This window comes from Amblyraja radiata, chromosome 1 (genome assembly GCF_010909765.2).
Source record: "Amblyraja radiata isolate CabotCenter1 chromosome 1, sAmbRad1.1.pri, whole genome shotgun sequence".
Taxonomy (NCBI): Eukaryota; Metazoa; Chordata; class Chondrichthyes; order Rajiformes; family Rajidae; genus Amblyraja; species Amblyraja radiata.
In genome coordinates, this window is record NC_045956.1 from 181309670 (window position 1) to 181336186 (window position 26517).

The window sequence follows — 26517 nt, forward strand, 5'->3', positions numbered from 1 at the left end:
ATAGAAACATAGAAAATGGGTGCAGGAGTAGGCCATTCGGCCCTTCGAGCCTGCACCGCCATTCATTGTGATCATGGCTGATCATCCAACTCAGTATCCTGTACCTGCCTTCTCTCCATACTCCCTGATCCCTTTAGCCACAAGGGCCACATCTAACTCCCTCTTAAATATAGCCAATGAACTGACCTCAACTACCTTCTGTGGCAGAGAATTCCAGAGATTCACCACTCTCTGTGTGAAAAATGATTTTCTCATCTCGGTCTTAAAGGATTTCCCCCTTATCCTTAAACTGTGACCTCTTGTTCTGGACTTCCCCAACATCGGGAACAATCTTCCTGCATCTAGCCTGTCCAACCCCCTAAGAATTTTGTAAGTTTCTATAAGATCCCCCCTCAATCTCCTAAATTCTAGCGAGTACAAGCCGAGTCTATCCAGTCTTTCTTCATGTGAAAGTCCTGACAACCCAGTCCTGTTTGCACTGCATATTGATTTTAGAAAAAATGCGACCACTTACGGCTGTGATTTTTGGCCACCTTACTCAGAGTCCCCATCCAGCCTTCAGGACCAGAGGATTTTTCCCATCGATGAAAAATAAAAGACTTATTAATGTTTAAAAAATGTTGAGATTCTCTCTCCTGTCTATCACACCATGAAGGCCACGCCCCTTCCGGCGGGGGTGGGGGGTGGGGGGGGGGGGGGGGGGGTGGGGGGGTGGGTAGGGGCTATAAAACCCAGACGTGTGGGCGTGGCTCAGTCTCTGCAAGATTGGGGAGGGGGGGGGAGAGGGTCACGACTCTCAGTCTGAGCTGGAAATCTACAGAACACTGAGAATACTGACCTGTGTGGCCTTTTAAACTGTGCCTATTGCAACTATGTGCCTTTTGCAAATGTAAAAAAAGATGAAAATGTCCAAAATTGACTGTCCACTCTCCCCCCCCCCCCCTTCTCTCACACTCTCACCTGTTTTTGGCAGAATTTCTGGCAGTTTCTGAGTTATCAGCCTGCCAGGTTTGTGTTACTGAGCTGCCAGGCCTGAGCGACTGAGCTGCAAGCCCAATAATTCATTTGGCCCACAATGTCCTTACTAGCCCTCTGGAAACCAGTCCCTACGGCCCACAGCACCCATGCTAGCACTCCAGAAAGCCCCCCCCGCCCCTCACACTGGCCAGCAATATTGGAATTAGTGGAGAGGTGGAATATTGTGTTGGGGGACCAGCCCTCCCGTGTGAAGCAGGGACCCAACGCATCCCACTTAGTCCAGTAAAATATAAAATTGAGAGTGTAAAAGGACAAAGGAAAGTCAGTTAAAAGCTTGATTAAAAAGATAAGTTTATAGTTGCTGTTTAAAAATTCCAACTGAGTGGGCGTTTCTCGTAGCCTTGGGCAGGGTATTCCACAGCTTGGGGGCGTCATTGAAAAAGGCTGCTTCACCAATGTTCTTATTGCGGTGGCACTGAGAGGCTAACAGGCTGGCATCAGAAGACCTGAGCGCTCCATTGGCTCCCTGTGAGATCCTGGATAGACTATAGAGTCTTCCTTGGGACGACAGATGGCACAATGGGCTAGGTGTTCGGCTGGCAACCGGAAGGTAGCCGGTTCGAATCCCGCTTGGAGTGCATACTGTCGTTGTGTCCTTGGGCAAGACACTTCACCCACCTTTGCCTGTGTGTGAATGTGTGTGAATGTGTGTGAGTGATTGGTGGTGGTCGGAGGGGCCGTAGGCGCAGAATGGCAGCCACGCTTCCATCAGTCTGCCCCAGGGCAGCTGTGGCTACAGAAGTAGCTTACCACCACCGAGTGTGACTGAGGAGTGAATGAATAATGCGATGTAAAGCGCCTTGAGTATTAGAAAGGCGCTATATAAATCCCATCCATTATTATTATTATTATTATTCCTTCTTGTCTATCTATCTATATAATGCTAAAACTCTTCATCTTGTGTGTGTGTGTGTGTGTGCGTGCGTGCGTGCGTGCGTGCGTGCGTGCGTGTGTGTGTGTGTGTGTGTGTGTGTGCGTGCGTGCGTGCGTGCGTGCGTGCGTGCGTGCGTGCGTGTGTGTGTGTGTGTGATTCCTGTTTTCCTATTTTCTTCCAAACACTAGGCCACAGCCTTCCCATTTTCACACACCTTACTCACATTTTTCCCATCGAGGCGATAAACATCTTTCCCGTTGCATTCGCACCTATATTTACAAACTTTTTTTTATACAATACAATACAATACAATACAATTTATTTGTCACTTGAACCTCATAGAGGCTCAAATGAAATGTTGTTTCTGCAGTCATACACACATGAAAAAAAAGACCCAAGACACAACACAATTTACACAGACATCCATCACAGCGCATCTCCTCCTCGCTGTGATGGAAGGCAAAAAAACTTATCTCTCCCCTGCACTCCCCATTCCCCTCCCGATGTCAGAGTCAAAGCCCCCGGCGGGCGATGGCAATTGTCCCACGGCCATAAAAGCCACACCGGGCGATGATGTAAGGCCCCGCTCCGGGTCTTGTTGTTGGAGCCCCCGGCGGGCGCTAGCAAAGTCCCGCAGCCGTTGAAGCCGCGCCGGGCGATGATGTAAGGCCCCGCTCCAGGTCATCCTCGACCCCGCGACTCGGGCGGGAGAAGTCGCCGTTGCAGAAGCATCGAAAAGCGGTCTCCCACCAGGGACCCGCGGGCTCCCGATATTACTGTCTGCCAGACCTGCGGTTGGAGCCTCCGAATCTCCGGGGGTCGGGTCACAGCAGCGCGCCACCACAGCTCCACCCGCTCCGGACTCGGCCAGCTCTACGATGGTGAGTAAGTCCGCAGCTCCGCGATTGGAGCCCCAGGACGTTCCTGCTGGAGGCCGCTCCACGTTGCAGCCCCAACGACAACGGAGACCCGACAGGGAAAAGGTCGGGTTCTCCGTGCAGGGGAAAGATTTTAAAAGTTGGAACCGAGGATGAGCCAGGGTCCGGGGTCAGGGACAAGCCCGGAGATGAAGTCGGGGCCTGGACTGGAGCCCAGGCAGTGGCCGAGCTGGTCTACGACCTGGGTAGGTCCTGGGGCAGGGAATGGGAGTGAGGGGAGGAGGATGAGGGAAATGAGGATGAGGGAGATGGGGAGGGTGGAGATGCCTCCTCCCTATCTACTCTCACTCTCACTCCCTCGCCCTCTCCCTCTCTACCCTCCCTCCCCCCACTCTACCCCCCTCCCTCTCTCTCAACCTACCCCTCCCTCTCTACCCCTCTGCCTCTCTACCCCCTCCCTCTCTAGGGATTGAAGAGGGAGGGTGAAGAGGAGGGTGCTGGGGGATGAGGAGAAATGAGCCGCGCCAGCGCAGTTCGGGGCTATGTGGTGGAATATTGCGTTGGGGGAACGGGTGAGTGGTGGAAGTTTGCGATGGGGAGTCTAGTAAAGCCCTAAATGGCTTAGGAGCAGTCCATTTTACAGAGTCCCTCCCCCTCTATGCCCCTACTCGAGTTTTTTTCAGTCCTGTTGAGTTATGAAAGGCCGTACTTTAGCGATATTTCTGAGGTGATAGAAAGGACACTTTGTTACCTTATTGATGTGAGATTTAAATTTAAGATCATTATCAATTTTTTCCCCCAGGCTTGTGACGTCTTGTTTGACATAGGCAGTCAAATCTCCCAGTTTACCGAGTAACATCTCTCTCTTGGATTTTGATCCATAATAAAGTATCTGTCTTGTCATCGTTGAGTTTACGAAAGTTAGCATTCATCTATTTTTTAATGGAAAATAGGCAGGAGGTCAAAGAACTTAAGGCATTTGGATCAGTGGTTTCGACAGAGAGTCATCAGCGTAACTTGGAAAATTTACATGATGCTGTCTGATAGATCCTCCGAGTGGCAGCTTATACAAGGAAAATACATCTACATTGTGCTATATCATGTAGCTGTGACACATAGTCCCCAAGGCTTCCTTCCACTTACTGTATTTCCCAGCGTCCAAGACGCTATTTTTTGCTCTAAAGTAAGGCCCGAAAATTTACCTGCATCTTGGAGGCCGAAGGTTAGGCCGAGCAGTGCCACTCTCGTAATGACTGCTCCGCGGAACCTGCCACGCCTTCGACCCTGGAACAGTGCGAAGTGGGAAGCGGCTGTAAAAGGACAGCGCCACTGGGGGGGGGGGGGGGGGGGAGTTCCTTTCCACAGCATGTGGGGAGTCTGGCCCGGCTCAGCAAGGCCTGGGGTGCACAAAGTAGTAAACTTGGCTGGGCCGCCAGGGGTAAAGTTGCGGGGAGGGCAGGAGCGTTGAGAAGGAGTGGGTCGGAGATCATGCCAGCAACTCACTCACCGGGCAAGGAGCCACCGTATTGTGACCGGGGAGGGGAAAAGCCCGGGTGGCTACGAGCGGCAGCCTGGACCGGTCAGCGGAACTGGCCGCCACCTCAGCGCCTTCTGCCGGCCAGCCAGCAACGGTGTCCTTCGGCACAGGCACAACCGGTGGAGGCGGTGGGGTGCGTCTTCATTGCCGGGAAATACGCTATATGTGATTGGAACCAACTTAGTACCTGATCTGACAGGCCGGCACAGTTTTCTAGGCGATCCTATAAGAATACTGTGATCTGTGGTGTCAAAAGCTGCTGTGAGGTCGAAGAGGATCAGGAGCTGAGACTTTGTCTCGTCAGTGCTAACTCTAAGGTTGACTATTTTGGGGAAATCTGACTGCCTATGTCAAACAAGGTCGCAAGCCTGGGGGTAAAAATTGATAATGATAATTTAAAATCTCACATAAATAAGGTAACAAAGTGCGATTTTTATCACCTCAGAAATATTGCTAAATTATGGCCTTTCTTTAATCAACATGACTGTAAAAGACTACTAGGTAGACAAAATGCTGGAGAAACTCAATAGGTGAGGCAGCATCTATGGAGCGAAGGAAATAGGCAACGTTTCTGGTCGTTCAATTCAATTCAATTCAATATACAATATTTATTCATTGTCATTTGAACCTCAGTGAGGCTCAAACAAAACTTTCCACAGCCATACAAACAAAAACAATTTCTACAAGACACACAAACAATTCAATTTACAAAAACATCCATCACAGTGAATCTCCTCCTCACTGTGATGGAAGGCAAAGTCTTTTCTCTCCCCCGTTCTCCATTTCTCTCCCGATGTTGAAGCCCCAGGCGGGCGATGGTAAGTCCCACGGCCATTTTAGGCCGCGCCGGGCGATGTACGACCCCGCTCCGGATCGTTCCAACCCCGCGACACGGGTTGGAGAAGTTGCGTTGCGGGAGCTCCGAAAAGCGGTCTCCCACCCGGACCCGCGAGCTCCTGATGTCACCATCCACCGGACCTGCGGCTGCAGCTGGAGCCTCCGAGCTACGTGGTCGGGCCGCAGCAGCGAGCCACCACCGCTCCCCACGCTCCGAGGCCGGCCAGCCCCACGATGGTAAGTCCGCAGCTCCGCAGCTCCACGACTGGAGCCCCCAGGTCGTTCAGGCTGGAGGCCGCTCCACGGTGCTAGGCCCCAACGACAACGGAGACCCGACAGGGAAAAGGTCGGGTCACCCGGACAGGGAAGAGATTTAAAAGTTCCCCCCTCCCCACCCCAGTTAAAAACAGTATTAAAAAAAACATGACAACCCTTTTTCAGACTGATGTGAGGGTGGGCGGGAGGAAGAAAGGAAGAGGTGGAGCCAGAGGGCTGAGGGAGAGCTGAGAAGGGGAGGAGAAAGCAAGGACTACCTGAAATTGGAGGTCAATGTTCATACCACAGGGGTGCAAACTGCCCAAGCAAAATATGAGGTGCTGTTCCTCCAATTTACGGTGTTGCTCACTCTGGCCATGGAGGAGGCCCAGGACAGAAAGGTCGGATTCGGAATGGGAGGGGGAGATGAAGTGCTGAGCCACAGGGAGATCAGGTTGGTTAAGGCGGACCGAGCGGAGGTGTTCGCCGAAGCGATCGCCAAGCCTGCGCTTGGTCTCACTGATGTAGATCAGCTGACACCTAGAGCTGCGGATGCAATAGATGAAGTTGGAGGAGGTGCAGGTGAACTTCTGCTGCACTCATACATGCTTACATATCAAGCAGACTTGATTACTGTAATGCCTTATTTACTGGTCAGCCTTCAAAATCCACCAACAAGTTACAGCTCATTCCAAATTTTGCAGCCCGGATCGTAACAAACACCAAGACAAGGGAACATATCACCCCAGCATTATACTCCCTACATTTGCTCCCTATGAGATCCAGGATAGACTATAAGGTCCTCCTTCTTGTCTATGAACCCCTAAATGGCTTAGGAGCAGCATATTTTACAGAGTCCCTCCTTCCCTATGCCCCTACTCGAGCACTCAGGTCTTCTGATGCCGGCGTGTTAAGGGCTTATCCCGCTTAGGCTATTTTTTCGGCGACTGTCACAGTCGTAGCGACTGGACCCCCCCCCCCCCCCCCACGACAATGTCTACGACAATCGGCCACCTAGTCGACAGCAAGCTACCAACAACCGGCGACCCATTAGAACGCCCACCTACGACCACACAGGCGACAACCAAAGTCAACCTACGTCCACCCGTGACAAGCTACGACAAGCAACAACCCTGTCGGCCACAACTGAAGACAAGTCAGTACCTGTCGCCGGTTGACGTAGGTAGTCGCCAATGGAATTCACCGAAGTCAGCAACAGCGACAACCTACGTCACCTGGCGGCGCCAACCTACAACAGCACCCATGTCAGGAGAAGTCCAGCTACAAGTGTCAAGCCCACTGTCGCTGAAAACATTTCAACATGTTGATAATCCAGCGGCGACTGGAGAGACGCAACAACTCTGGGTGACTGAGGAGACGACTCACGACCATACAGGCGACACCCTGGCAACCATGTGGTGACAGCCTAGTCGCCTAGAAAATCACCTAAGTGGGACAGGCCCGTTAGCATCTCAACGCCGCAGCAATAAGAAAATTGGTGAAGAAGCCTTTTTCAATGATGCCCCCAACCTGTGGAATATCCCACTCACGGCCAGGAGAGACTCCCACTCAATTGACATTTTTAAACGGCAGCTAAAAACATATCTTTTTAATCAAGCTTTTAGCTGATTTTACTTTGTACTTGGACCTCAGTGGTTTTGTTTGTCCTTTCACATTTTTGCTTTGAAAATGTTTAAATATTTATATAAATATGTGCCTTTTAGGCTATAAGCTGCCTATGTCCTTACTGTTCAAGAATTATGAGTCGAGAGAGTTTCATTGTCATGTGTCCCAGATAGGACAATGAAATTCTTGCCTGCTGCAGCACAACAGAATATGTAAACATAATACAGAACGGGAGAAAAATGTTCAGTGTGTCTATATACCATAGACCACACATATAGACATAGAAACATAGAAAATAGGTGCAGGAGGAGGCCATTCGGCCCTTCGAGTCAGCACTGCCATTAATTCGTCCTTAATCAATAACCCGTGCCTGCCTTCTCCTCATATCCCTTGACTCCACAAGCCCCTAGAGCTCTATCTAACTCTCTCTTAAATCCATCCAGTGACTTGGCCTCCACTGCCCTCTGTGGCAGGGAATTCCATAAATTCACAACTCTCTGGGTGAAAAGGTTTTTTCTCACCTCAGTCTTAAATGACCTCCCCTTTATTCTAAGACTGTGGCCCCTGGTTCTGGACTCGCCCAATATTGGGAACACAATAAATAAGCAGATAGAGTGCAATAGTAATAATAGACTGTTATTGTTCAGAGCTTACTTGATGTTGTGTTTGATATCCTGTGGGGAAGAAGCTGTTCCTGAACCTGGATGTTCCAGATTGCCAGCTCCTGTACCTTCTTCCCGATGGCAACAGGGAGATGAGTGTGTGGTCAGGATGGTGTGGGTCCTTGATGATGTTGGCTGCGTTTTTGAGGCAGCGACTGCGATAGATCCCTTCGACGGTGGGGAGGTCAAAGCCGGTGATGGACTGGGCAGTGGTCTCAATTTTTTGCAGTCTTTTACATTTACTGTTTTAAATTGTATATTTGTTTAGTCCTGTGAATTTGTGCTGGGTTGCATTTAATTGTATGAAAAGTGCTATACAAATACAATTATTATTATTATTAATACATGATTGGAATTGAGTTGTCCACAGTGTACAGATACATGATAAAGGGAATAATGTTTAGTGCAAGGTAATGTCCTGTAAAGTACAATTACTGTAACATTGTCCGAGGGTCTCCAATGAGGTAGATAGTAGTTCAGGACCGCTCTCTGGTTGTGGTAGGATGGTTCAGTTGCCTGATAACAGCTGGGAAGAAACTGTCCCTGAATCTGGAGGTGTGCGTTTTCACACTTCTGTACCTCTTGCCCGATGGGAGAGGGGAGAAGAGGGAGTGGCCGGGGTGAGACTGGTAGCGTGAGGTGTAGATGGAGTCAATGGAAGGGAGGTTGGTTTGTGTGATGGTGTAAACAATGGAGGCAGAGTGAGGGGGTGGGGAGGGGTGGGTGAAGCTGGTTGCGGCTAGATTGTTGGTTGCTCCAAATTCCAGCATTCCAGCATCTGCAGTCTCAGCATCAGAGATCTTGTGCCTCTGGTTCAGATGCAGTCTGCGCAGGTCCATTGACTGGGCAATACTGCCCTCTGCTGCCCAATGTCTGTGTGTGCAGGAATAGGACACAAAAAGTGCAGGAGTAACTCAGAGGGTTAGCATCACAATACAATACAATACCTTTTATTTGTCATTTGAACCTCACATGAGGTTCAAACGAAATTTGGTTTCTGCAGCCATACAAGAAAAGAACCAAGACACACACCAACACAATTCACATAAACATCCATCACAGTGAGTCCTCCTCACTGTGATGGAAGGCAAAACTTAAACATATCTCTCCCCTGCACTCCCCTCTCCCCCCCATGTCAGAGTCAAAGACAGAGTCAAAGCCCCCGGCGGGCGATGTTAAATGTCCCGCAGCCATTAAAGCCACGCCGGGTGATGCAAGGCCACGCACCGGGTCTTGGTGTTGGAGCCCCGGCGGGCTCTTGGTGTTGGAGCCCCGGCGGGCGCTCACAAAGTCCCGCGGCCATTCCAAGCCGCGCGGGGCGGTGATGTAGGCGCCGCTCCAGGTAATCTTCAACCCCGCAACTCGGGGCGGGAGAAGTCGCCGTTGCGGAAGCCCCGAAAAGCGGTCTCCCACCAGGGACCCGCGGGCTCCCGGCATTACCGTCCACAGACCTGCGGTAGGAGCTTCCGAATCTCCGGGTGTCGGGTCACAGCAGCGCTCCACCACAGCTCCACCCGCTCCGGACTCGGCCAGCTCCGTGATGGTGAGCAGATCCGCAGCTCCGCGACTGGAGCCCCAGGTTATTCCTGTTGGAGGCCGCTCCACGTTGCAGCCCCAACGACAACGGAGACCCGACAAAGAAAAGGTCGGGTCTCCCGTGCAGCGGAAAGACCTTAAAGTTTCCCCACCCCACCCCACCCCCACACACATACCCCGACAAAAAAAATAATAAAAACTACATAGAACAAGACAGAAAACAATAAAAAGACAGACGGACTGTAGAGGCCGCTGCTGACAAGAGTCGCGCCGCCCACTTTCAAGAGTCGCGCCACCAGATGTAGAGTCACAGAGTCATATGTAGAGTGTGGAAACAGGCCCTTCAGCCCAACTCGCCCATACCGGCCAACATGTCCCAGCTAAACTAATCCCATCTGCCTGCACTAGGCCCATATCCCTCCAAACCTATCCTATCCATGTACCTGTCAAACTGTTTCTTTGACATTGGGATAGTCCCAGCCTCAACTACAATAGACACTAGACAATAGATGCAGGAGTGGGCCATTCGGCCCTTTGAGCCAGCACCGCCATTCAATGTGACCATGGCTGATCATTCACAATCAGTACCCCGTTCCTACCTTCTACCCATATCCCCTGACTCCGTTATCTTTAAGAGCCCTATCTAGCTCTCTCTTGAAAGTATCCAGAGAACTGGCCTCCACTGCCCTCTGAGGCAGAGAATTCCACAGACTCACCACTCTCTCCTCCGGCAGCTTGTTCCATACACCTACCACCCTTTGTGTGAAAAGGTTACCCCTCAGATTCCTATAAAATCTTTTCACCTTCACCTTGAACCAATGTCCTCTGGTCCTTGATTCCCCTACTCACCTAGACTGGATAGACTTGGTTTATACTCTCTAGAATTTAGGAGATTGAGAGGGGATCTTATAGAAACTTACAAAATTCTTAAGGGGTTGGACAGGCTAGATGCAGGAAGATTGCTCCCGATGTTGGGGAAGTCCAGGACAAGGGGTCACAGCTTAAGGATAAGGGGGAAATCCTTTAAAACCGAGATGAGAAGAACTTTTTTCACACAGAGAGTGGTGAATCTCTGGAACTCTCTGCCTCAGAGGGTAGTCGAGGCCAGTTCATTGGCTATATTTAAGAGGGAGTTAGATGTGGGCCTTGTGGCTAAGGGGATCAGGGGGTATGGAGAGAAGGCAGGTACGGGATACTGTGTTGGATGATCAGCCATGATCATATTGAATGGCGGTGCAGGCTCGAAGGGCCGAATGGCCTACTCCTGCACCTAATTTCTATGTTACTCTGGACTCTGCTTCTTTCTGATATACCTCGACGGAGCTGCGATTTTTTTTTGCGTTGCATTTCTATCCTCCCCCACCGCCCCCTGCAGCCAACAACTTGGAGTGGTGCGGCCTTTCCTGGGGACCGGCCCGGAGCTTCAAGCCGTCGGTGTGGCGTGGACTTACCATCGCGGAGTGTGCGATCCTTTGCCGAGGAACGCCGGCGAAAGCGCTCCGACCGCGGGGCCTGTGGACTTTAACACCGTGCAGCCCGCGGTCTCCGGTAAGGAGAGGCCGTCTCGGGTGCTCCATGCCACGGAGTGTTCCGATCCATCCCAACACCGGAGTTTCCATCATCCCGACGAGAGGGCTTGGACATCGGACCGTCGGCAGCGGCAACGGCCCCGACCACGGGTGAATAAAGGAGGAAAATGACTGGACTTCACTGCCTTCCATCACAGTGAGGAATGTGTGGATTCCGCTGTGGTGGATGTTTATGTTAAACTCTATTTTATAACCATATAACCATATAACAATTACAGCACGGAAACAGGCCATCTCGACCCTTCTAGTCCGTGCCGAACACATAATCTCCCCTAGTCCCATATACCTGCGCTCAGACCATAACCCTCCATTCCCATCCCATCCATTTATGCGCTGTGTGAATTGTTGCTTCTCACTCAGTATGGCTGTATGGGAACTCAAATTTCACTGTACCTTAATCGGTTAAGTGACAATAAACGTGAACTTGAACTCTATTCCTCTCATAATTTTGGCCCGAGGCACGGTGGCGCAACGGTAGAGTTGCTGCGTCACAGCGCTTGCAGCGCCAGAGAACCAGGTTCAATCCCGACTACGGGTGCTGTCTGTACGGAGTTTGTACGTTCTCGCCGTGACCTGCGTGGGTTTTTTCTGTTCCCGCACTCCAAAGACGTACAGATATGTTGGTAAATTGTCTCGGTAAATGTAAAATTGTCCCTAGTGTGTGTAGGATAGTGTTAATGTGCTGGGATTGCTGGTCGGAACGGACCCGGTCGGCCAAAGGGCCTGTTTCCACACTGAATCTCTAAAAAAAACCTCTATAACCATATAACCATATAACAATTACAGCACGGAAACGGCCATCTCGGCCCTACAAGTCCGTGCCGAACAATTTTTTTCCCTTAGTCCCACCTGCCTGCACTCATACCATAACCCTCCATTCCCTTCTCATCCATATGCCTATCCAAATTATTTTTAAATGAAGATAAGATCAAAATAAGATCACTCTATAACAGGGGTCGGCATGTAACCCGAAATTATGCGGCCAGCGGGCAGATTTTTTTTGCCGTAATCATCCGGCCCGCCGAGCGGCGAGCGGCGATCTCTGGCTGTACCGCATCCTACGCAAAGCCGCTGGCACAGCCGCGCACCTTCTGTGAACACGTGAGTTGATGCCTGCCATCCGGGGCGAGATGGGGGCGGGATACACGTGTACACGTGATAGATGTGGCCCGCCATCCGCTCACAGACATGCGTCCCGGCCCCTATGCACAGAACAAGGTTGCCCACCCCTGCTCTATATGGTCACGCAGCATCTCTGGAGAACATGGATAAGTAATGTTTTGGGTCGGGATCTTTCTCTGGTCTGATTCTGGGCGTGGGGTGCAAAGAAAGCTGGAAGCAGGCCAAAGGCCTGCTTCGAGTGGATGTGGAGAGAGGATATTTCCACCAGTGGGAGAGTCTAGGACTAGAGGGCTTAGCCTCAGAATAAAAGGACGTACCTTTGGAAAAGAGTGAGAAGAAATTTCTTTAGCCAGAGGGTGGTGAATCTGTGGATTTCATTGTCACAGACGGCTGTGGAATCATTGGGTATTTTTAACGTGGGGATTGATAGATTCAATAGACAATAGACAATAGGTGCAGGAGTAGGCCATTCGGCCCTTCGAGCCAGCACCGCCATTCAATGTAATCATGGCTGATCATCCCCAATCAGTACCCCGTTCCTGCCTTCTCCCCATATCCCCTGACTCCGCTATCTTCAAGAGCCCTATCTAGCTCTCTCTTGAAAGTTCTTGATTAGTATGGGTGTCAGGGGTTATGGGGAGAAGGCAGGGGAATGGGATTGAGAGGGAAAGGTACATCAGCCATGATTGAATGGCAGAGTAGACGATGGGCCGAATGGCCTCATTCTGCTCCTGTTGCTTATGACCTGGGGACCTTATGGGTCAGGCAGCATCTCGGGAGAACATGGATGGGCTCCAATGTCTTCTGGTGTTGTGGTCTTATGACAGATAATGGATGTGTGCAGGCGAGGGGGTTTCTGATAGACAGATCGACAGAGAAATTGTGAAGCTAGAGGAAGGAATGTAGGTCGAAGGGGGCGGGGAGAAATAGGCACAGGTTCAGGTGGTGCATAGGGGAGGGGCAGGGGGGAGGATATTAGTAGGGTAAAAGGGGAATGGGGAGTGTCTTGCAGTGACTAGAGCTAGTCTCATTTATTTTCCCAGCTCACATGCCGCTCAACCCGTTGAGGTTCTCAGACAATAGACAATAGGTGCTCATTGATCCACAATCAGTACCCCGTTCCTACCTTCTCCCCATATCCTCTGACTCCGCTATTTTTAAGAGCCCTATCTAGCTCTCTCTTGAAAGCATCCAGAGAACCGGCCTCCACCGCCCTCTGAGGCAGAGAATCCCACAGACTCACAACTCTCTGTGAGAAAAAATGTTTCCTCGTCTCCGTTCTAAATGGCTTACTCCTTATTCTTAAACTGTGGCCCCTGGTTCTGGACTCCCCCAACATCGGGAACATGTTTCCTGCCTCTAGCGTGTCCAAACCCTTAATAATCTTATATGTTTCAATGAGATTGCCTCTCATCCTTCTAAACTCCAGAGTATACAAGCCCAGCCGCTCCATTCTCTCAGCATATGACAGTCCTACCATCACGGGAATCAACCTTGTAAACCTACGCTGCACTCCCTCAATGGCAAGAATGCCCTTCCTATCGGAGACCACGGCTCCCGAAGTCCACAGGCCGAGCTGGGCGGTGATTCACACTGGCGGCGCCCGGCGCGATGTCCCAGGCTCCGCGATGGAGCTCCGGAGCTCCAACACGGTGATCCCCGGTAAGGCATCGCCCGCTCCGCGATGGTAATTCAGCGCTGCGCCGCCGCTGAAGCTCTGGTCCAGTCTCCGGCAGGAAAGGCCGCGCCAATCCAGACGGTAGGCCGCGAGGAGGGGGCGAAGATGCGGCTCAGAGACAAGACGCATCCTCGACCAGGAAGTGACTGGGAAACGGTTTCCCCCCTTCCCCCTCCCCCCCACACCCCACATGAAAAAGACTAAAAGACCTCCAAAACATACTTTTAGACAGACGAAAAATAACAAAAAAGGATGAAAGGACAGACAGCTGCTGGCGAGGCTGCCACACGAACATGCCGAATCTGGTGAAGAGATGTAGCTGTGTAATGGAGATGAGGTTGCCTTCCACGCCTGTGACCACTTGGTGGCATGGATAGGACAGGTTTAGAGGGATATGGACCAAACGCAGGCAGGTGAGATGAGGGTAGATGTTGGTCGGTGTGGGCAGGTTGGGCCGATGGGCCTGTTTCCACGCTGTATCACTCTGCGAGTCTATGACAGACACTTGGTCGTAACTGGTTCAATGAAACTTTATTGTCATGTGTACCTACGTACAGAGAGATTGTTTCCTAGTTTTTTCCAGCTTGGCACCATAGCTAAAATCAAATCATTTCTCCAATTCAACGACCTTGAAAAAATCATCTCCTCCCGCCTTGATTACTGCAACTCCCTTTACACTGGCATCAGCCGATCATCCCTGTCCCGGCTGCAATTGGCCCAAAACGCCGCAGCGAGACTCCTGACGGGTACCCGTAAAAGGGACCACTTCACCCCGATCCTGGCCTCTCTCCACTGGCTCCCAGTACGGTACAGAATCAACTTCAAGCCCCGCTTATACGTATACAAAGCCCTTAACGGGCTTGCCCCCCACCTATATCAAAAATCTTCCAACACACTATTCTGCCTCCAGACCCCTCAGGTCGGCCGACTTGGGACTACTGAACATCCCGTGGTCCAGGTTTAAGCTCAGGGGCGACGGCGCTTTTGTGGTTGCAGCACCTAGACTGTGGAACAGCATCCCTCTTCCCATCAGAACTGCCCCCTCCATCGACTCGTTTAAGTCAATACTAAAAACCATTTCTACTCCCTAGCGATTTTGAGGCCCTCTGAGGGGCCGTTTTAAACAGTTTTAAACAGTTTATGTATCTATATTACTAAAAGTTTGATCTTGACCACTTCCTGTTGTTCTGTATATTGATTTTAGAAAAAACGCTGCCACTTACGGCTGTGCTTTTTGGCCATCTTACACAGAGTCCCCCTTCCGCTATACAGGACAAGATGATTTTTCCCATTGATGAAAAATAAAAGTTATTAGTGATTAAAAAATGTTGAGATTCTTTCTCCTGTCAATCATGCCCTGATGGCCACGCCCCTTCTGGTGGGAGGGGTTGAGGGACTATAAAACCCAGAAGTGTGGGCGTGGCTCAGTCTCTGCAAGATGGAGGTCATGACTCGCTGCCTTTAGTGGCCTTGCACCCTGCTTGAAGTGGTAAGAAACTGCAGTTGAATTTGGTGGCCTTGCACCCTGCTTGAAATGGAATTTCAAGGAATAGCCATGAGTCAACTGCCAGCCCACCAGCTGTGAGTGAGTGAGCTGCCAGCACAACAGGCATGAGTGACTGAACCGCCAGCCCAAGAATCTATTCGGCCCACAATGTCCATACTAGCCCTCTGGAAACCAGTCCCTTCAGCCACCAACACCCATACTAGCGCTCCATAAAGCCACCAATATTGGAATTGGTGGAGAGGTGGAATATTGCGTTGGGGGACCAGCCCTCCCGTGTAATGTTGGGACCCAACGGATCCCACTTAGTCTAGTGTATTGTTATGTGTGTGTACCATTGTATGCAGCACATTAGTATTTGCACTAATGTAAAGCGCTTTGGTCAACGTGAGTTGTTTTTAAATGTGCAATACAAATAAAATTGACTGACTGACTGACTTTGAATACAGCTCAAAATCCTAGGAGTCAATATCACCAACAACTTCTCCTGGACCACCCATATTGAAGCAACAACCAAGAAAGCACACCTACTTCCTTAGAAGGCTTAGGAAGTTCGGCATGTCCCCGACAACTCTCACCAACTTCTACAGATGCGCCGCAGGAAGCATTTTATCGGGATGCATCACAGCACGGTTTGGGAACAGCTCCACCCAATACCGCAAGAAATTGCAGCAAATTGTGGATGCAGCCTAGACCATCACACAAACCAACCTCCCACCCATTGACTCCATCTACACTTTACGCTGCCTCGGCAAGGCCAGCAGCATCATCAAGGACCAGTCTCACCCCGGCCTCTCCCTCTTCTCCCCTCTCCCATCAGGCAAGAGGAACAGAAGTGTGAAAACGCACACCTCCAGATTCAGGGACAGTTTCTTCCCGGCTGTTATCAGGCAACTGAACCGTCCCTCACCAACTAGAGAGCGGTCCTGAACTCCCATCTGCCTTATTGGAGACCGTCAGACTATCTTTGAATGGACTTTACTGGACTTTACCTTGCACTAAACGTTATCACCTGTACGTGTATCTGTACAATCTGTATGCAATGTGAATGCAGTGGAACATTTATGTACGCAACAAAACAATTTCACTGTACCTCGATGCACATGACAATAAACACAAACTCAGACTCAGTTCAAGTTCAAGTTCAAGTTCAAGTTCCCATTTATTGCACCAGTTAAGAAACAGTGGAATTTGATTTACCATGCAGTCACACAATCAAAAGATCACAATACACTATAGAATATAACGTGAACATCCACCACAGTGGAATCAGCATTCTTCACTGTGTTGAAAGGCACAAAGTTCAGTCAGTCGTCCTCCTTTGTTCACCCGTGGTCGGTGCCATGAATCCTCCGTAGTCGCCGCTATGGACGGCCCGATGTACAGGTCCTCTCGTCGGGATGATCCAAACTCCGACATCAGGACGGTTAAACACACTCCGCGGCTTGGAGCGCCCGAATTGGCAGCTTCCTACCGGAGACCGCGGCTTCACGATGTTATAGTCCGCAGGCCGGCGGTCAGAGCTCTTCTCCGGCGATCCCCAGCAAGGGCTCGCCCGCTCCGCGATGGAAAGTCCACATCGCGCCCGCGGCTAGAAGCTCCGCAGACCGCGGCTTCAGTATGTCATAGGCCTCAGGCCGGCAGTCGGAGCATTTCTTCTGGAGACCCCCGGCAAGGGATCGCCTGCCTCCGCTATGGAAAGACCATGCTGTGCCCGCTGCTGAAGCTCTAGGCCCCGACTCCGGGAGAGGCTGCACCAATCCAAGCTGTTAGGCTGCGAGGGAGGGCAAAATGTGACTGAGGGAAGAGTCGCGTTCCACCGAGGTAAGTGACTAAAAAACTGTTCCCCGCCCCCACCCCCCCACACTAAATCACACTTTTAGACAAACTAAAAACAAAAAAAAGTGGAAAGGATGAACAGCTGCTGGCGAGGCTGCCGGCTTGCGGTTCCACCCGTCACGATTGTTCAGTGACAATCCTACTGTACATTAGGAACAATCAAGAGTAGCTACGTTCAAGACACCATCTTGCACCATCCATGTTCTCCACAGATGCTGCCTGACCCGCTGTGTTACTCCAGCACTCTGTGAAACGTCACCTATCCATGTTCTCCACAGATGCTGCCTGACCCGCTGTGTTACTCCAGCACTCTGTGAAACGTCACCTATCCATGTTCTCCACAGATGCTGCCTGACCCGCTGAGTTACTCCAGCACTCTGTGAAACGTCACCTATCCATGTTCTCCACAGATGCTGCCTGACCCGCTGAGTTACTCCAGCACTCTGTGAAACGTCACCTATCCATGTTCTCCACAGATGCTGCCTGACCCGCTGAGTTACTCCAGCACTTTGTATCATTTTGTACCCTTCAGGTCTGAATCTTTAAAATAATGTCACATTCTTATCTTGGCCATAAAGGCCCGTTGTCGTGGTGACGACCCTGGGTGGAAGTAGCAGGGGTCAGCCTGGCCTGGCGATGATGTCGGTGACCCCCACCGCTGCTCCTCAGCACCGTGCTGCTGCAGGCCGCGTCCGATCCACACGCTCGGCCCCTTGGAGCAGGGCCCGATCTACTGGAGCCCCAGGCCCACTCCACCCGCCGCCAGACCTGCCTTCCTCCTAACGGTGATCGTGATGGAGAGGATTCCAGCATCTTCTCTCCTCGTTGCAGACAGAGTCAGAGAGTGATACAGCTAGGGTTGACAACTTTCTCACTCCCAAATAAGGGACGAAAGGTCAAAATACGGGACAAATTCCCCACGGCAATTCGATGACCGACTCGGCCATGGCTGGGTGAATGATGAGTTGGCCAGGGTGCCATATATTGATAATAATACCAGCCTCAACTACCTCCTCCGGCATCTCGTTCCATACATCCACCACCGTCTGAGTGAAAAAGTTGTCCCTCGGGTTTCGATTAAATCTTTCCCCCCTCTCCTTAAACCTAGCTCCTCTAATTCTTGCTTCCCACACTCTGGGTCAATTCACCCGATCTATTCCTCTCATGATTTTGTACACCTCTATAAGATCACCCCTCATCCTCCTGCGCTCCAAGGAATAATGTCCAGCCTGCCCAACCTCTCCCTGTAGCTCAGGCCCCTCGAGTCCTGGGAACATCCTTGTAAACCGCGCAGTGGTAGAGTTGCTGCCTGACTGTGCCAGAGTGCCTGACTGCGGGTGCTGTCTGTACGGAGTTTGCACGCTCTCCCCGTGACCTGCGTGGGTTTTCTCCGGGCGCTCCGGTTTCTTCCCACACTTTAAAAGACGTACAGGTTTGTAGGCTACCTGCCTTTGGTGTAATTGTAAATTGTCCCTAGTGTGTGTGGGATAGTGTGTGTGTGTGTGTGTGTGGGATAGTGCTAGTGTGTCGGGATCGCTGGTCGGCGCGGACTCGATGGGCTGAAGGGCCTGTTTCCACACTGTATCTCCAAAACTAAACTAAACCGAACGTCCGTGGAAGAACCACCGCGGCAAACATGAAAGGGGCGGCTTAATGCGACCGGTGATCTTTACGCGTGGTTGGAATGTGGGCTGGAGGGAAGGTCAGACTCTGGTGGGGGGGGGCGGCCAACCAGCGGGATTCCTGAGGTAAATGGACTGTAAGTGCGGACAAATTGAGGTTAAACCTCCCCCTAATTACGGGCCGCTCCCCTCATTCATGTCCCTGGAAACATTAGCGGCGGTGGTCCCATTAGCAGGGTGATAGAGGGGAGGCTGGAATGCTTGGGGCCGAGGGGGGAGATGGGACTGAGATAAGGTGGGTAATGGTTGCGTGTACATGAGCGCGGTCGGTTAGTGCATGCCTTATCCACTCCATCAGCTGCAGGTTTCAAAACGCCTCCGAGAAAACGTTCAGCTCCATAATCACCAGGGCACATTGCTCAGCCCGACATTAATCCACCCACTGCCTTAGCTTGGGGGGGTGGGGGGTGCAGGTGAGGCGGGGCAGGGTGGGGATCAACGGTTTAATGGTCCTTTATTGTCACGTGTCCACTGTTTAGTTTAGTTTAGCTTTGTTTAAACATAGAAACATAGAAAACAGGTGCAGGAGGAGGTCATTCACCCCTTCGATCCTGCACCGCCATTCATTGTGATCATGGCTGATCGTTCCCTATCAATAACCCGTGCCTGCCTTCTCCCCATATCCCCTGACTCCGCTAGCCCCTAGAGCTCGATCTAACTCTCTTTTAAACTCATCCAGTGACTTGGCCTCCACTGCCCTCTGTGGCAGGGAATTCCCAAATTCACAACTCTCTGGGTGGAAAGTTTTTTCTCACCTCAGTTTTAAATGGCCTCCCCTTTATTCTAAGACTGTGGCCCCTGGTTCTGGTCTCCCCCAACATTGGGAACATTTTTCCTGCATCTAGCTTGTCCAGTCTTTTTTATAATTTTTTATGTTTCTATAAGATCCCCTCTTATCCTTCCAAATTCCAGTGAATACAAGCCCAGTCTTTCCAATCTTTCCTCATATGACATTCCCGCCATCCCGGGGATTAACCTGGTGAACCTACGCTGCACTGCCGCAATAACAAGGATATCCTTCCTCAGCTGGCTCGAAGGGCCGAATGGCCTACTCCACCTATTGTCCAATGTCTATTGTCAAATTAAGAGGCCAAAACTGCACACAATACTCTAGATGTGGGCTCACCAGGGCCCTGTACAACTGCAGAAGGACCTATACTCAAATCCTCTCGTTATCAAGGCCAACATGCCATTATCTTTCTTCACTGCCTGCTGTACCTGCATGTTTACTGTCAGTTTAGAGATACAGCGCAGAAACAGGCCCTTCGGCCCACCGAGTCCTTCTCTCCCCAGAGTCCATTTCTCCATTCCTTCTCTCGAGAGATGCTGCCTAACCCACTGAGTTACTCCAGCATTTTGTTTTCACCTTCGGTGTGAACCAGCATCTGCAGTTCCTTCACTACACACTCCTCCCCCATCTACATCGACATAGGACTTTGTCTCTGGAACTGATGCGCTACGGTTATGATATGATACGATGGAACTTTATTTATCCCAGGAGGGAGATTAGTTTGCTAACAGCCATAAAAAAACACAAAATAAATGCTGAGAACTATATTCTGCACTCTGTATCTTCCCTTTTGCTTTCCCCATTGTTCTTGAGTTTAACTTAATTATATATTAGTTTAGTTTAGTTTAGTTTAACGATACAGCGAGTCCGCACCGACCAGCGATCCCCGCACGCTAACACCATCCTACACACACTAGGGACAATTTACAAATCGTAGAAGCCATTGAACGATATAAACCTCTATACGTTAGACTTTTGCCGTTAGAGATACTTAGTGGGTACAGGGTGCTGGAGTAACTCAGCGGGTCAGGCAGCATCTGTGGAGAACATGGATAGGTGACGTTTCACAGAGTGCTGGAGTAACTCAGCGGGTCAGGCAGCATCTGTGGAGAACATGGATAGGTGACGTTTCACAGAGTGCTGGAGTAACTCAGCGGGTCAGGCAGCATCTGTGGAGAACATGGATAGGTGACGTTTCACAGAGTGCTGGAGTAACTCAGCGGGTCAGGCAGCATCGGTGGGGGTGCTGCAAGCCGGCGCCCTGCCAGCAGCGTGTCAGTTTTTTTCACCTTTTTTAATTTTTTTAATAATAATAATAATAATAAATTTTATTTATGGGCTCCTTTCAAGAGTCTCAAGGACACCGTACAAAAATTTAGCAGGTAGAGGAAAAACATGTAAGGGGAATGAAATAAATAGTAGAGACATGACTAGTACACAAAGTAAAGACAGAATTCAATTCAAAACACAATATGAGGCAATTAATGCACAGATGAAAAGGGAGGGGGACGTGGGGCTAAGGATAGGCAGAGGTGAAGAGATAGGTCTTGAGGCGGGACTGGAAGATGGTGAGGGACACGGAATTGCGGATCAGTTGGGGGAGGGAGTTCCAGAGCATGGGAGCTGCCCTGGAGAAGGCTCTGTCCCCAAAACTGCAGAGGTTGGACTTGTGGATGGAGAGGAGACCGGCTGATGTGGATCTGAGGGACCGTGAGGGTTGGTAGAGGGAGAGGAGATCAGTGAGATATGGGGGGGCCAGATGGTGGAGGGCTTTGTAGGTGAGGATCAGGATTTTGTAGGTGATCCGGTGGGAGGTGGGAAGCCAGTGAAGTTGTTTGAGGACTGGAGTGATGTGATGCCAGGATTTGGTCTAGGTGATGAGTCGGGCGGCTGCGTTCTGGACCAGTTGGAGTCAGTTGATGTAGGTGGAGCTGATGCCAAGGAGTTGCAATAGTCCAGTCGGGAGGAGATGAAGGCATGGATGAGTCTTTCAGCAGCGGGAGGTGTGAGAGAGGGTCTGAGTTTGGCGATGTTGCGGAGATGAAAGAAGGAGGTTTTAATGACATGGCGGATGTGAGGCTCAAGGGAGAGGGTGGAATCAAAGATCACGCCAAGGTTGCGGGCCTGGGGAGATGGGGAGACAGTGGTGCCTTCGATGGTGAGAGTGGGGTTATTGATTTTGCTGAGTGTGGCTTTGGAGCCTATGAGGAGGAATTCTGTCTTATCGCTGTTGAATTTGAGGAAGTTATGTTGCATTCAGTTTTTATAGCTGACAAACAGGAGTTGATATGGGAGAGGGGGGGGGGGGGGGGGGTTGTGGGGGGTTTGGTGCCGAGGTAGATCTGGGTGTCATCGGCGTAACAGTGGAAGTCCAGGTTGAAGTGGCGGAGTATCTGACCAAGGGGGAGGATGTAGATGATGAAGAGGAGGGGGCCGAGTACGGAGCCTTGGGGAACGCCTTGAGTGACTGTGGCTGTAGCAGAGGTGTGGTTGTGGAGAGAGATGAAGTGGGATCTGTTGGAAAGGTAGGAACGGAGCCAGCTGAGTGCAGAACCTTCAATGCCGAGGTCTTTGAGTCTGGTGTGTTTTAGTGTGTTTAAATGTATGTTTTTAATGTTTCTCTGTGTGTTTTGTGTGGGGGGTGGTGTGGGGGGGGGTGAGGGGGAAACCGCTTTGGTCGCCTCCTCCACGGAGAGGCGACTTTTTCCAGGTCGCCCCCCCCTCCGTGGCCTAACAACGAGGATCGGTGCGTTCTTTCCCGGAGACGCGCCCGGGGCTTCAGCGGCAGGTGCAGCGTGGACTCTAGGCATGGAGCGGGCGAGCTCTCGCTGGGGCTCGCTGGAGGGGAGCGCTCCGTTTCGCTGGACCGGGGCAGCCGGCAGCCTGTAGCCGCGGTCTGCACAGCTCCAGCTGGCGTGGCGTCTACAGCCCAGGATCTCACGTTGGGGACCCAGGAGAGGAAGAAGCTTCCACTCCGACTGCCGGCCCGCGGCCTACTTTTACCGCGGGCGCGGCATGGACTTACCATCGGGAGCGGGGTTCTTCGCTGGGGATCCCTGGAGGGGAGCTTCGACTTCGACTGCCGGCCCTGCAGTCTGCGGTGCTTCTGGCTGCGGCGCGAACTCTAAATCACCGCCCGCTGGCCTGCGGCCTACACCAATCTGAAGCCGCGGTCTCCGGTGGGGGAGGCTCCTATTCAGGACTTACCTTGACTTTTATCATCTGGATGCCCGCAGCAGCGACTGCGGAGGGTTGAGGTCCCGACCACGGGGGGAAATGGAGGAGGACTGGCCAATTTCTGTGCCTTCCACCACAGTGATGAATGCTGTGGTGGATGTTTGTGTTAAATTTTTATTGTGTTTTTGTGTGTTCTTTATCATTGTACCGCTGCTGGCAGATTCATTTCACTGCACTTTATGTGCAATGTGACGAATAAACCTGATTGATTGATTGATTGATTGATCTGTGGAGAACATGGAAAGGTGACGTTAGGGGTTGGGACCCTTCGTAACACTAATTGTGGGAGTAAGAAGCCAACCTCCCTTCCATTGACTCCATCTACACCTCACGCTGCCTCGGCAAGGCCAGCCACATAGTCAAGGACCAGCCTCACCCCGGCCACTCCCTCTTCTCCCCTCTCCCATCCGGCAATGGGCACAGAAGCATGAAAAGCCATGACCCGGGTTCGATCCCGACTACGGGTGCTGTCTGTACGGAGTTTGTACGTTCTCTCCTTGACCGCATGGTTTTTCTCCGAGATCTACGGTTTCCTCCCACACTCCAAAGACGTGCAGGTGTGTAGGTTAATTGCCTTAGTATAATTGTAAATTGCCCCAAGTGTGGTTAGGATAGTGTTAGTGTGCGGGGATCGCTGGTCGGCGCGGACCTGGTGGGTCGAAGGGCCTGTCTCCGCGCTGTATCTCTAAACTAAACCAAACTAAACTAAAATACAATCAAGTTAAACTGAAGAACAATGGGTAGAGCAAAAGGGGAAGATACAGAGTGCAGAATAGTAGTCGGGTCGGGGGGAGTTCCCCCCGCCACCACGGGTACCATGTAATCCCGTGCTACCTGCTCCATGGTCGGATAGTCGGCGACTAAACCGTCTCCCCCACCAGGTTTGCCAGGTGAGGAGGGGGCTGTGGACCCCCAGCAGGACCAGAAACAAGACCTGTCAAAGGGCGGATGAGCACCTTGCAAGCCAACGGCCATCCACACTTCAGTAGAAGTTGCGATCACTGTCGTACATAAGCATTGTAAGGAATGATGATGAAGCACACACACACCAAAATCCTAGACTTCCAGCGGCGGAAGTCCGCAGGAACTGGAGGACAGAGATGTGTGGTGCGTCCGTCACCGTTCCCATCGGAAACCGGCACCACTGCCTCGCTAATGCTTTCAAACGATGATGAATGATGCATTGTCGTGCATCAGTTCCAGAGACAGAGTCCAATGTCGGTGTAGATGGGGAGGAGTGTTCAGGAAGGAACTGCAGATGCTGGTTTACACCGAAGATAATAACAAAATGCTGGAGTAACTCCGCGGGTCAGGCAGTGAAGGAATGGGCGATGTTTCGGGTCGAGACCCTTCTTCACACTTGGAGTCAGGGGAATGGACTAGACTAGAGATATGGAAGGGTAAAGTGTGAAAACCACAGATCAAAGCTGACGATGTCAAGGAAATGTAGAATGGTTCTCTGTTGGCCTGGGGAATGGTAACTGCAAAGGCAATTTTAAACTTTTCCAATGTCCAACTTATTATTGCTGTTACTACACAGGAAGGGAGGAGCGGAATTTACACAGTTGATAATAAAAACGAATCCTCCAGGTTGTTCTTTCCAGTTTCAATGATTCTTTCTTGAAGTAGCTGTACGTACAAAGAAGTGAACATTCCAGATCCTCTTTACAAAAAAAAATCATAAATCCTTTATTTCGAACAGACTAAAAAATAAAAAGCAAGTGTGAAACAGCGTACAAAACACAAAACAACAAAACAAGAATATTTATAGTGTCATAAACAATATTAATAAATAAATGAAATCGTATGTGTCCGAATAGGAGCAGGAAGAAGCCAAAGCTTATTAATTCCCACCCCTTATTCAACAGCTTATAATTATCTTATACAAATTTAGCAGCTATAAACACCTATTTCCATATGTACACCAAATTATTTACATTTATACACTAATCAAATATTTGCAAAGCCATATAAAAAAAAGCGAGAAAAAAAAGAAAAAAGAAAAAACCCTCCTGTATTATACAGTATCTCTTAGGCATATATACAACCCATCACCATTATTCTTATACAAATTGTGGCTTTCCCTTCTTACTATCTGAACTGGTAAAAACTGTATTCCTTCTCCCGTGCCGGCTCCAGCCGATCTGACCACTCCCTGTGGTTTTGCTAGCCTCATCCGATTTACGTCGCTCCCATCTACGTATCAAAAGCCCGCCCCAAGCGTGCCAAATAATTCTGCAAGAAATATCTTGGTAAAATAATAAAATATTCTAAAAGTTAGGGGGCTGTCCCACTGCGGCGACCTAATTGGCGAGTTTAGAAGACTTTAGGAGAGTTTGAAAAAGTGTCATGTTGAAGACCTCCTTGGACTATGTTGAAGACCTCCTTGGACTATGTTGAAGACTAGCTACGATTAGCTTCGGGAAAATTGGACACCGAATAGCGGAGAGTGAAGACGATCTCCTTCGATCTCCTTTGACCTCCCTCGACCTCCCTTCGACTATGTTGAAGACTATCTACGACTACCTTTGACTACCCTCGATTACGTACGACTAACATGCCGACCTACTATGACCTACCTCGACTAAACCTACGAGTAAAAAAAACATCGATTTTTTTCCATGGCGACCTTTTTTTACTCCCGGGCATGTTTCAACATGTTGAAAAAAATGCTGCAATCTAGCTGAGGCCTCGAGTACGCGGGGACTACTCTCGAGCATGAAGGAGAGTTACAAAGACCTCCTAGGACCTCGTGTCGACCGTGCTGCGAGTACGAGTCGAGGGCAAACTCGTCAGAACTCGCGGATTAGGTCGCCGCAGTGGGACAGCCCCTTAACTAACCTAAGCAAGAATGGCTCCGACAGTAACAATGTTGGTCAGTGCGGGCAGGTTGGTCTGAAGGGTCTGTTTCCACGCTGTAATGACTTTGTGATTCCGTTCTGCCCCATGGAAGCAGGGAGAAGAGGGAAATGATCGGCAGGTACAGAAACACCATATAAACGAGATTTGTGGTGAAATGGTTAGGAAAGTAAGTAAGTACATTTTATTTATATAGCGCGTTTAAATCAACTCGCGTTGAAACCAAAGTGCTTTATATAAAATAAATAATTAAGTTTCCGTACATCCATAGAAAAAATAAATAAAAAGAAAAATGACACAACACATTATAGAATTCAACATGAACGTCCCCTCACAACAGAATCAAAATTTTCCACTGTGGGGAAAGGCATCCGAAAGTTCAGTCCCTCTCCCTCTGTGATCACCCGAGGTCGGGGCCTATTTGTGGCCTCCGCAGCCAGTCCGATGTTTTCAGGCCCTCTTGCCGGAAAGCTGTAACCCCGGCGTCGGGTGAACTCTCCTCAGCGGCTTGGAAATGTCTGGAGCGGCCGCTTCCTCCCCCCGGAGACCGCGGCACCCGAAGTCCTCAGGCCGCGCTGGTTGGAGCTCCGACTCTGGCCATCTCGGATCCCAGGCTCCGCGGTGTTTTAAATCCAGCGCTGCCCGCCCACGGCCGGATGCCCGCGGCCACAGCTCCTCGGATGTTGGAGGCTCTCACCAGAGTCATGGTCACTGTTGTCCTGTTGAGTTTCATTGTTTCAATGGTTGCCTCGCCAGCAGCTGTTAGTCCTTTCACCCATATTGTTATTTTTAGTGCGTCTAAATGTGTTTTAAATGCTTCTCAGTATGTCGTATGTGGGGGGTGGTGGGGGGGATCGTTTTTTCAGTCACTTACCTGGACGGAGATGCGTCTTTTCTCCATGTCGCATCTTTGCCTCCCCTCCCCCTCCCGGCCTACCAACTGGATTGGCGCGGCCTTTCCTACCGGAGACTGG